Source organism: Pteropus alecto, unplaced genomic scaffold, assembly GCF_000325575.1.
Source record: "Pteropus alecto unplaced genomic scaffold, ASM32557v1 scaffold20, whole genome shotgun sequence".
In the NCBI taxonomy this organism is placed as follows: domain Eukaryota; kingdom Metazoa; phylum Chordata; class Mammalia; order Chiroptera; family Pteropodidae; genus Pteropus; species Pteropus alecto.
The window spans coordinates 9,174,531-9,185,783 of NW_006436298.1; the positions used below are offsets into that span (position 1 = coordinate 9,174,531).

Sequence of the window (11,253 nt, forward strand, 5' to 3'; positions counted from 1 at the left end):
GCTCTGGAAGGAACTGGAGGCATGCAGAAACTGGAATGGAGAGTGGTTCTGGGGTGTTCTGAGGGTGGCTGGTTTGGTGGAAAAAAAGAATGGGCCCCTTATTCTCTCTCTTTTAACTTCCTCTGTTCTCCACAGCCTTAATCTATCTCTATCTGCCCATGAAATATCTCCACTTGTATGTAGTAGGTAGAACTGGGTGCTGGAAGATAGGACAGGATTCAGAGAGGAAGAAAGAAGGCATTCAACACAAATTCCATTGATTTTAAAAGTTTTTCCACACACTCTTCTCCATTAGAGAGCAGATCACATGCTGACCCCACAGCTCCTTGTTTCCCCAGAGAATCTGATGTGGGAAGAAGAGACGGAAGGCAGTGGGGGCCTAGCTGCCCTCCCCACCCCCACGCAATCTTTCCTTTCAAAGTTCTCTCCTCGCCCACTCCAGACTACTTCTCATTTCACCTTTTGGAGGTTCAGGCAGCAACTTATCCCCCATTCAGGCAAGCACATTTCCAGAGAGTTATTGGTTTTTGTGATTTACTGAAATCAGATCACCGGATTTCCTGTGCATGGGGTAAATTCAATGGGAATGAGATTGTGTTCGAAGAGTGAAGAGGTCAGTTTTGGGCTCTGGTGCTTTGGGAGAGAGATGTGGAGGAGCTGCTGGGGTTTAAGGTCAGCATGAGAGCTCTGTGTCTTGGGAAGCCTTTTCTGACTCTCCCAGTTCTGGGTTAGGTGTCCCTTCTACATGCTCCAAGAGGGCCTCCTTCTTGATGCTAGCTAGCACTTGTCGCACTGCCTGGTTCCTGTATGACCCTCCTATGACACTGAAACTCCCTGATGGTACAGACTGCATCGTGGGTGGCATAGTATCTCCAACCCTTACTCCCAGAACTTGCCCAGTAAGGTTGCTTACCTATGAAAATGAAGTGGGCCGCCATATTGGATAGGTCACTGAACTGAGACTTAAAAGACACGGGGAATTCTTGTGCTATCATTTATTAAAGGAGCCGGACACTCAGTCTCTCTAACCTGCTTTTTCCAAAAGCAAAATAGGTTCAATTTATTCATTCTACTAATGAAATAATGGAGCACAATGAAGTGTAAAGGAGCTTTATAGACAGTACAGTGCTAGTCACATATAAGATATTATTATCCAGATGAAGCTTGAACAAAGTATGATCCTGGCCATTCTTTGTAAAGCAAGTTCACGTACTCATAGGGTAGGCTTTCGTAATACTAGCTCTCTAGCCTCAAAGTAAAAGTATAAAAATGAATAAGATTACAATAATAAACAATTATGGTATAATACTGCTTTAATGTTTTATGAATATTATATTTACTATATGTCAGAAAATTATGCTGATCATTTGGCATGCATGACCTTATTTAAAACTGTGCAGTTATATAAAGTAGATACTATTACTACCTTCATTTCTCTGAGGCTTAGAGGGTCATGCAAACTACAGTGGGCCAGAATTCAAACAAGATCTATCTGACTCTGGAGCCTAGCTCTAAATCAAACCACTAATAACTAGTTTGATCTTCCTCAGAAAGGCAGTCTTAGCTAAAGATAGGGAACTGTGTGTTTGAGTCTTGCTACCTGTAAAATTGCAGTACAGTTGGATTTCTCAAAGAACTGTAAGGAATGATTGTTTCCCAAACATCAAGGGCACCCCAGGGAGGATGTGTGGTGTGTGGGAGGGTGGGGGTGGCTCACAGGCAAGGCCAAACAACATTGTGTCCCTTGCTTTCTCTAACATATCTGTTTGTTTTTGTTTTGGGGAGACTCTTCTAAGGCCTAGGGGAGATTCCACTCTCCACAGAAGATTTGCATTGGCTCCAACCCAATGTTCCAGAGAGCTCCTCATTTGGAAAACCTTTAAATTAACTTCTCTACTTAGGGTGTCCTCAATCATGCAGGTGGTATCAATTCAACCTCTGAACCCAGAGAATAAATAACAAGCACAAGGCTGCAAATTTTCCCAGAAATCTTTGTTTCACATTTAAAACCCAAATCAAGTCTCGCATATTTCCTTGTCATCTCCCTCTGCAAATACACCATTTTCCCCCTTAATCTACACTTTGACTTTAGAAGTCCCAGATTTTGACAGGAGTCTCAGTTCCACCTCCCTCCCTGACATAGATCCTTGTCCCCTGCATCGTTGTTAAAACCCAAGGGCACCAAAAATCATACAACACCCTCAGCACCACCTGCCTGACACCTGCTCTGGGCTCTAGCCCTCTCTTCATCTTTGGCCCCTAAGGGTTTCCTTGACTTTCTCATTTGTTATATTTTCCCAGAATTTCTAGGTATTTTGTAGTAGAAGGGGTTTTCAGAATATGTAGTCTATTCCATTGGCAGAAACGGAACCCTCACCAATATTTTTACGCAAATGAAATCTGGTTAATAACTAACATGAGAAGAAAAACAAAAAAAGCCTGCCTCCAGAATGGATCAGTGGCCCTACTCTTCAAATCAGAAGTCAGGAAAAAGAACTACAAGTTTATGAGTCAAGGGATGGAACATTAAAAATAAGATCTGGTGTAGGAGATCCAAGAATGCAGAGGAGACAGGCACCATTGCCAGCAGAGCTTATCATGACCCCTGGCTAAGGAGACTGTCTTCAGAGGCCAGCTCAAGAGTGAAGCTGCCGCCACCTTCCCAGAGCCGCCTCGCTGAATCGCCATCAGTCATACAGTTTCCGAAGAGGAGGGCAGGGTAGGGGCAGACAAGAATCCCTGTCTCCCTGCCCTGGGGAAGGTCCTTGCCATGGCCTTGAGTGCCTCCAAGGACAGGCTCTGCAAAACACATTATATATTCAAATGATAAACTTTTCCTGCCACTATCTTTTCTCATAGTAGTCTGGGAAAGAACTCAGAGAAATTGGCTCTTGTCATAGGACACAAAAATTGAGCACTTGAGCCAAACATCCAGCTTTTTGGTCATGTTGCTAAACATAAGGTAGCAGCGAATGTTCTCAACTGAATCATGTCCATCAGTCGATCCCAGGTGTATTCCTAAACAAGCAGGTGGACTGACTTGGGGAGGCTTGTTGGTGGCAGCAGTAGTGGTAGCGGTTGGGTAGGGGAGTGGGTGGTAAAGAAGGGGAGCTGCCTTGTTCACGGTTCACTGCCTTCGCACGGACCGCTGACCTGTGCTTCCTTTACCTTCCTCTTGCACACAGTCACACGTGAAGCTCACTCGTCTCAGTGAACTCTTCTTATTACTTCCCCCACTGGGTTTTCATCTTTATTATTCAATCAGGGACACACTTGACATGCTTATTGTATAAGAATCATCTCATGTGAATTCTTTGGCCAGAGGAGAAGAAATGCCCCCACAAAATTTGCTCCAGATGAGTGTCACTGGTGGCACGTGTCATGTCAGACACACTTCAACCATTGAGAACAAATCCATATTTATTCTGGAGATGGGAAACTTTGGGCCTCGACAGGGAGATGCTCTTAGAGTTTATGTTCCCTGCCCCACCCACCCCCTTTAAGGCTATCAAAGATTTTTATCCATTGCAGAATCTACTTGGTATTTTAATTTTGGTTAATTTTAAGACCAGAAGTGTTTTTCTCTACCCTCACCCCTCAATCCAAAGGTCTGGTGATATGCCCAGGATCACACTGATCACCTGAGGCAGAGACTCCAATTCCTAGAGCAGTTTTCTTTCCCCATATCCTCAGCGCTTCCCATAAGATGGTAACAGAGGAGATGGACCAACAATTGGGAAATATCCCCCCCACCACACACGAAGTAATGGAAGGAGTGCTTGTGGGGCCTGTTGTGCCCCATAATATAAATACTGAGTAGAGATGCCAAGCAGAACACATCCAGGGCTCTGTTTTTCAATCTTCAGCTTAACACATGCCATGTCTGGTGAGGAGCTTAAAGACAAAAACATTTGCTTTTGATTTTTTTTTTATAGAATCAAATCACTCAGGCTACTTGTAAAGAGGGGACTATCATTTTCTATGCATTTAACTTCTCTAACTCTTGTTCCCTTCTCTGCTTCAAAGGATGTCATAGCAAGAAGCCCCATACCTACAGGTGCCAAAGAATCTCATATGAACTTTCCTGGACAAATAACCTTAGAATAGATTCTCCTTTGAACTCAGGTCAGAGAAATCTAACTCTCCTGGAAAGTACAAAATGCAAAATATCTTGACAGTATTTGTGACTATTATAATATTGGGAACTCCTCTTATTATTATTTTTTTTTAATCTTTCTCTGGGAAGAAGGACTTCTCAATTTTAGAGAAAGCCTTGTTGTAGATATCTGACTATTTTGCCTTCACAGCACCTGAATCCCCTAAGAGATGTCAGAGGTAGGGCTTGCCTCTCATCTCAAAACAGAAGCAGGTCTGATAGTTTCTCTCTCAACAACCTGGCTGGCTGGCCTGTGGAGTTTGATGCAATTGTTCTGTTAGTACCAGCAACATTAAGAGTTGTTCAATGCTGGAGATTTGCAGGAGCAGCTGCTGTGACATACAGACCCTTTTGTGACATGATCTTGGCTGCGTTTCTAGCACCTTCCCTCCCTTGGCACCCGTACATTGCCTAAGACTATTTCCCCATGAGGCCTTCTCATCAATTCTGCAAGTTATCCAATCTCCTTCCAATAAATTCCTTTTCTGCTTGTTAGATAGAAATAATTTCTGTTGTTTGCAACCATAGATCTTGAGTAGCCCAGCTTTCCTAAAGTTGTCTCAGTAGATGGTTGAGTATCTGAGGAGTGAGCTATGCTCATGGTATTTTATTAAAAGAGAGTGAGAACATGAGAGCCTCATAACTGAGGCCTGAAGGACTTTTACTTCTCCAGCTGCTGGCAGTAGCAAAGAGGGTAGGAAAGGAGGTCGTTTAAAGTCAATAGGAGGTGTTGGTCTATGATAAGTCACCCATGTGACTTTGCTACAGCTTGTACACCCCCAACTTAAAAACAGGTATTGACAGGCATCCTGTGGATTTATTTTTCCAGCTCTGCCCTCTCTCTCTCTCTGGCTCCCTTTTACAGCCAAAAGTCAGGCCCCACAGCTGGATAAAATAAAATGGTTATATTGGGAGGCTTTAAAATTAGCATAGTTCAGTATGTTTTAAAGTTGAGGCCGTTCCCTGAGTAAAGAATGGAGACTTTTCTCACTTTCTCTGACAGCTGCTGTGGATAAAGTCAGGAGCTGTCTGCTCCAAGGGTTCCCCCAACCCTGCCCTAACACTCCCTTCCCTCAGTCCGCCAAATCCAGTCACCACTACACTGCCATGTACCACCGTGAGACAACCTCAGCCCATCAATGGCACATTATCATGTGGCTTTCCATTTTTTCTTAATAACCTTATACCTTTGCTCTTCCAAATTTGAGGATAAATTATTTAACAAGTCTCCAGGGGTTAACTTTATGAGAACTTAAAGCCAGTGCCCATCTGCTATAGGTTAGGGTGAGCCAAATGCTGAAAGTTAATCCTTCTTGTTCCACTCTGGAAAACACTCAGCCATGCACACACACATGCAATCACACACGTGAGTAATCACAAACCTACACACCCTGCAATAGCACCTCCCAAACCACATGGCCCAAACAGTAAAACATCAAGGCTTGAATCACCCTACCCAGGCCAATAAAAACCTTAACTTTGCGCCCTCATATAGTTGAGCTTGTGCTTGCAAAGTATCTCCCACATGCCTGGCTCTGTGATTAAAACACTGTCATGCCTTTCAGACAAGGGAATAGTTCCTATTTAAACATTTAAACATTCATATGCACCTATACCTGTGTGACACATGCATCGGAGAGTGCATGTGGGGGATGTCAGAGATAAAAGGGAGTATACATGATATATATGACACGTGCACATCGTATTGTATAATTTTATCATTTATTAATTCTATCACATTCTACTTAATTTAAATTTAAGTGGCAGAAGTCAGTTAATGCAATAGTTTTTAATCTTTCACAAAAGAAGTGGATTTGAAACTAGGCTCTGCCACATTCTTACCGGATGACCTTGTTAAGTCAGAGTTCAGTTTCTTTATCTGTAAAATAAGGATTAAAAATAGTATCCACCTCATAGTATTATTGTGACAACTAAATGAAATATCAGATGAAGTCTTAGCACAGAGTCTGGCAAATAGAAAATACTATAATTAGCTAGGAAAATAGTAGCTATTATTGCTATTATTATTACTGTTATTATTCACCTCTGAATGAGTTCTATGAAATTGTATTTATGAATTAGTAATGCACTCACTCTCCCTATCTTTTAGTTTTCCAAAACATTAATGTCACCCATCAAAACTTCTCATCTGAGAAATTAGTTGCTGTAACTTCAGTAAAAGGTAAAGTCCATTCTAATTAAGTTTAAGCCAAGCAGCCTATTGTCAATGAGTAATAACCATTAGAATTTTTAAAATATTTTTGATATGACTATTTATGTAGAACTGGCCTAATGTAATTTCTCTGTTTTTTTTTGTTTGTTTGTTTTTTGTTTTTTGTTTTTTAAAGAAGGAGTTAATATCCAAAAAGGGGACTTATCTTAGGCCATAAAACAGAAACAGAAACAGAGGCCTTCAACCATGAGGCCCACTTCAGTTTACTTCATCCTACATCCAATTAAGAACTTAGGGCTCAATTTAAAGCTACTAATTGGTATATTTACAGGCCATGTCCTAAATCAGGAATTGTGGTGCAAACCTGTTGGATTATATGCCCAGCAAGTTAACCCTATTCCACCTCAGCCTTTTTATGGAACTGTTCCTGCCCCCGCCCCATTCTTGTTTGTCCTCCATCATGGCTTGTGGTGTCCGTGTTCATAGGATATGAAAAAATTCCTGGCAACAGGCCCAGGAACAGGCATCAGGTTCAGGCTGGGCTAATAGGAATATCTCCTCTGAGGAACAGAGAATGAAGTGGGGAGAGAGTTAGTCTTTCCAGGTGGATACATACTATTATCGGTTATGCTTTCAGTGGTGTTGTCCACAGAAGTAGAGAAAGCCAGGGTATAAAAGGAGAGAAGAAAGTGGGCTCACCATGAGGAAGAGCTAGAAGAGTCAGAATTTTTATGGCTTTCCTACTTCAAATTCTCATTTATTTGAGGGTCTGCTGCATGATTACCCTTGGGTTGTTGAATAAATGCTTTCCTGGTTTAAGCTAGCTTGAGTCATTCCACAACTCACTGCACGCCCACCGCAGTTACATTTCTGGGGGCACTGGGCCACTCACATGGATGCCCATGAGAGCATCATCCCTATGAAGAGAAACTTCTTGATCATTGGTAATGGCTCTTCCATGCTTCAACTCTCTCGAAGGCATGGCATGCCTCGGGTCGTGGTCTCCGAAGTTATCAGGTTTACCGTGGTCTGTCAGATCCCCTAACTACTGTGATATTTCCCTTGAAAAAGTCTAAGAATTTCTGTCAGACCCCAACAGCTTTCTGCTCTTTCTTTCTATTTCTACCACCACTGCCTTGAAGGTACCTTGGGTTTCCATAAAACTTACGTTTTGTCATCCAATAGAATACTCTTCGCTTCCACTTAGCAGCTATGGCTCTAGCACTTGTGCATCCTGTCAGCAGTCTGAGATCAAGACTGTTCCTCCAGAACACGAGGTGAATGGCTGAAAGGGAGACCACAGTAAAGCAAGCAACATGCATGACAGACACTCTAAACCAAGGAGTGCAAGGGAGAGCAGCACATCTTCATCACAGAGAGCAGGTAGAGGTCTATGCTGTAGGTTTTGCCTAGTTGTGCAGGTTATTCTGGTCCTCAGGACGTAGGGAAAATATATATCAACAATTACTAAAATGGAGAGTTAAAAGCAAATATATAAATAAGTGTTTGTGTATGTATATGTTTTAAGGGAAATATTTCAGAAGCAAATATCATTTTAGCAAATCAGCCCTGTGCAGCGTGTGAGAAAATATATACATTGTCAGTCTAAAACACATTTACTTATGCAGGAGCTGAGAAAGATTTTTTTAAAGCAATGAGAAATATCTGGACTTATTTATTCAGCAAATATTTCTTGATTGCCTACTATGTGCTATGTAGCAATGCATAAAATAAATAAAATCTCTTGCCATTATGGAGCTTCTATCTGTAGGCATGAAAGCCCTGATGGAAATGCTAGCAATGGAAACTACCAATAAAAATATCTATTCAGTACCTTTTATTCCAACTTATTGTGTTAATGTGGTTTTATATATGATTTTATGTTCTGCCAGATGATGGGCTCCATAAGAGAAGGGACTGTGTCTTTTCATTTGTCATTACATCTCCAGTGCCAGATCCATAGTCAGTCTCAGTAAATATTTGATGATTAAATAGATGTATGATCCCCTCCCGAATAAATCCTGTGAGTTTGGTATTATTATGCCCGTTAACAGATGGTAATGAGAGTCAGAAAGGTTATGTAATGTGGCCCAAATCACACCACAAAAAGAGCAAGGATTCAAACTCAGTTGGTTTTCCATTAAAACAAAATACTACTTCTGCATGCATCAGTTGGATGAAAGTTTTCTTAGAGCTCAGATCACTCTAGGCTGGGCCTGTAGGGATGAACTGTAGAACTTTCAGTACCTAGGATACTGTTCTGTGTTAACAGGAGAAACTGATCCCTGATAAAAGTGTTACTTGCACTTTTTGGAACTTGAAGTTCTAAACTTCACCAACCCAGCCAGGGACTACCAATGAGCTATGGTTAACATTAATGACCCAAAGCCCCTGTTCTACTCCAGTCTGTATCCTCTTTAGCATCTCTTTCCTTAAATAAATCCAACTACCACTCCCATTTACTCCACCTCCACCATGCATGCACAAATACTTCTTTAAATTTTTAAAATTCAGTTTATGCAGGTCTCAGACCCATTTGTGAATTGGTCTACAGCCACTATGGGTCATCTATAGCTTTAATTTTCTGCTACCACTTTTCATTGTCAACCTCTGCTGTGCAGGAAGCTACTGGGGGCAACACACTGTTGCTGCCTTTCGTGAAAATAAAAATGATGACTCTCATTTCTCCCAAAGTTTCCATCCCTGACGGCTCCAGACCAAGCTGCTTTCTGTAAAGAGATCAAGAGAATAACCCCACGGCCAACTAGTCATATAACCTGACCCTGAAGGGGCACCAATGTGCCTTGAGTCTCACAGTCTCTCCTTCCTGTCCAGCCAAACACTCTCTCCCTATGAGCCCACATCAGGCAGAAGAAGCCTGGAGTGCAGAGGCCCACATACATGTTCAGGAGGTAGAGTACACGGTGTTCTTTGTGGAAACCCGTGAATTGTTGATCTATTAAACTCAGAATAACTAGGTAGAGTACTCTGTTTTGCTAAATGCTGTATCATCTTGGATTCTCATTCCAACAAGTATTAGCAGACACCAGAATTTAAGCATATACCCATAAGTACACACACACAAACTCCTCACAAAGGAAGAATTTTAACTGGCTAACAATTTGTGCATGGCGGGGGGTGGGGGGGCCGGGAAATTGCAATTTATTGATTGATAGTGAAAAAATGACCATGTTATGGGCATGTCCATGTGTGGCAGGCACAGCCCATGAAACAGGTCTGAAAGCACTAGAAAATGGCTGAGCTCAAGGGTCATTCAGGTGACTTCTTGAGTGTTACTTGCAGCCCCAAATCCATACAGTGTCATTTCTCTGACCCTCAGTTCTTCCTCTGTAACACAGAGTTGTTAGACTTGAAGCTCTAGTGGTCCTCACCCAGTGTTAGCCCTCTGAGATTCCCACTGAGGTGGGTAGGCCAGGGCAGAGAAGGCTTTGGGGTAAAAACCAACACTTTAGAGATGGAAATGCCAAGAAGGGAAGTTTATTAGGTGGGAATAAGTTTATGATACAGCTCAGGACCTCACAGTGGCCTGTGTCTACAAGGGTAGCACTGTAATTATAAGGTATTTAAGAGGGAACTTTCCCAGCCAGGAATAATATAATTTCAGTCTTTTCTCCAGCTTCTCAGTGCCTATGCACATAAACTTATTAAGCCCAACAGACTCCCAGAATGGGCTTAAGTAGCATTGCATCTTTTAGGCAATAAAAGAAGCTGTGGCCACAGAGAGTGTTGCCTTTGTGCTCCCAGACTTACCCGCTAGCTCAGTGGTCCTCCAGGGGTGGTCCAGGCCTCCCTGGTTGTCTGCAGTGGACTTCCAGGGGTCTGTGGGTTGGTCTCCTGGAGTAGTCATGCTTCGTCAAGAGCTTTGTCTCAACTTATGTTTCAGAAGGGATTTATAATTTACTTACACTCCATCTTCTCATCGTTTGCCAGATTTTAATGCTTGATTCTCCTTGTTTCCCTTGCGACATTTTTCATACCCACCCTGTGCCTCATCTTTATAATGTTGAGTTATTGAAGTATTAGGTGGCCTGAGTGTTCTCTGGTTTTGACAAAGCAGCCCTTTACTCCAAAGCATTAGCTTCTCTGGTTCATCTTGATGTTTAGTTAACACGATATCCTGTGATGCTGAATTTCAGCCCTGTAACTGGGAACAGCATTGTTCAGAAGTTATCTCCTTTCAATAATAGTTGTTTTTCTTTTCCAAAGGCGGGTGGTGTTGTCAAGATGTCATCCAGACTGTACTACTTTCTTGCTTAGTAAAAGGCTGAGAGGACGTGGTTCCATTGTGTAGCGGTTAGCATGTCTGCTTTACACGCAGAAAGTCTTGGGTTCACACCCCAGTGGAGCGACAGTCTGTGGTCTACAGCCATGCCACCCTAAACAAGCCTGATGTCTGATCTCGGAAGCTAAGCAGGGTTGGACCTGGTTAATACTTGGATGGGAGACCACCTAGGAAGACTAGGTACTGTAGGCATAAATAATAATAAATAGTTTTTTTAAAAAGGCCAAGAAAGGAAACCATGAAAATATGTAAATTATTTGTAGGTCAAGGTTTGTTATTCAACATCAAGGTTTTGTTTTAGTGGAGAGACAGGAAAAGAACACACATATGCCCACTCAGTTTATTAATAAGCACATTTATTTTCTTATTGCCTGTTATTCAAAGGCTCTTGAAAAGTATACACAGAGTCATATATTTTTTTAATGTAATAACTCCATAAAATTTTACATTCGAATGGAAGTTTCTATCTATTGGCTCAATTTTCCAGTGAAAGAACACTTAAACAACAACCTGAGGTCCCCAGAACCTTTTTAATTTTTCTGGCCTGTTTGTTTGACAATAAAATTTCACATCTGGGATGACAAGCCTAGTGCCAAATTTTAACCTAACACAATTTCAAAT

General features: G+C 41.9%; 1 pseudogene; it reads left to right on the forward strand.

The window, feature by feature from the left end:
- Positions 1 to 10,708: 10,708 nt before the first annotated feature.
- On the forward strand, positions 10,709 to 10,824 carry LOC112480997 (annotated as a pseudogene).
- Positions 10,825 to 11,253: the final 429 nt, after the last annotated feature.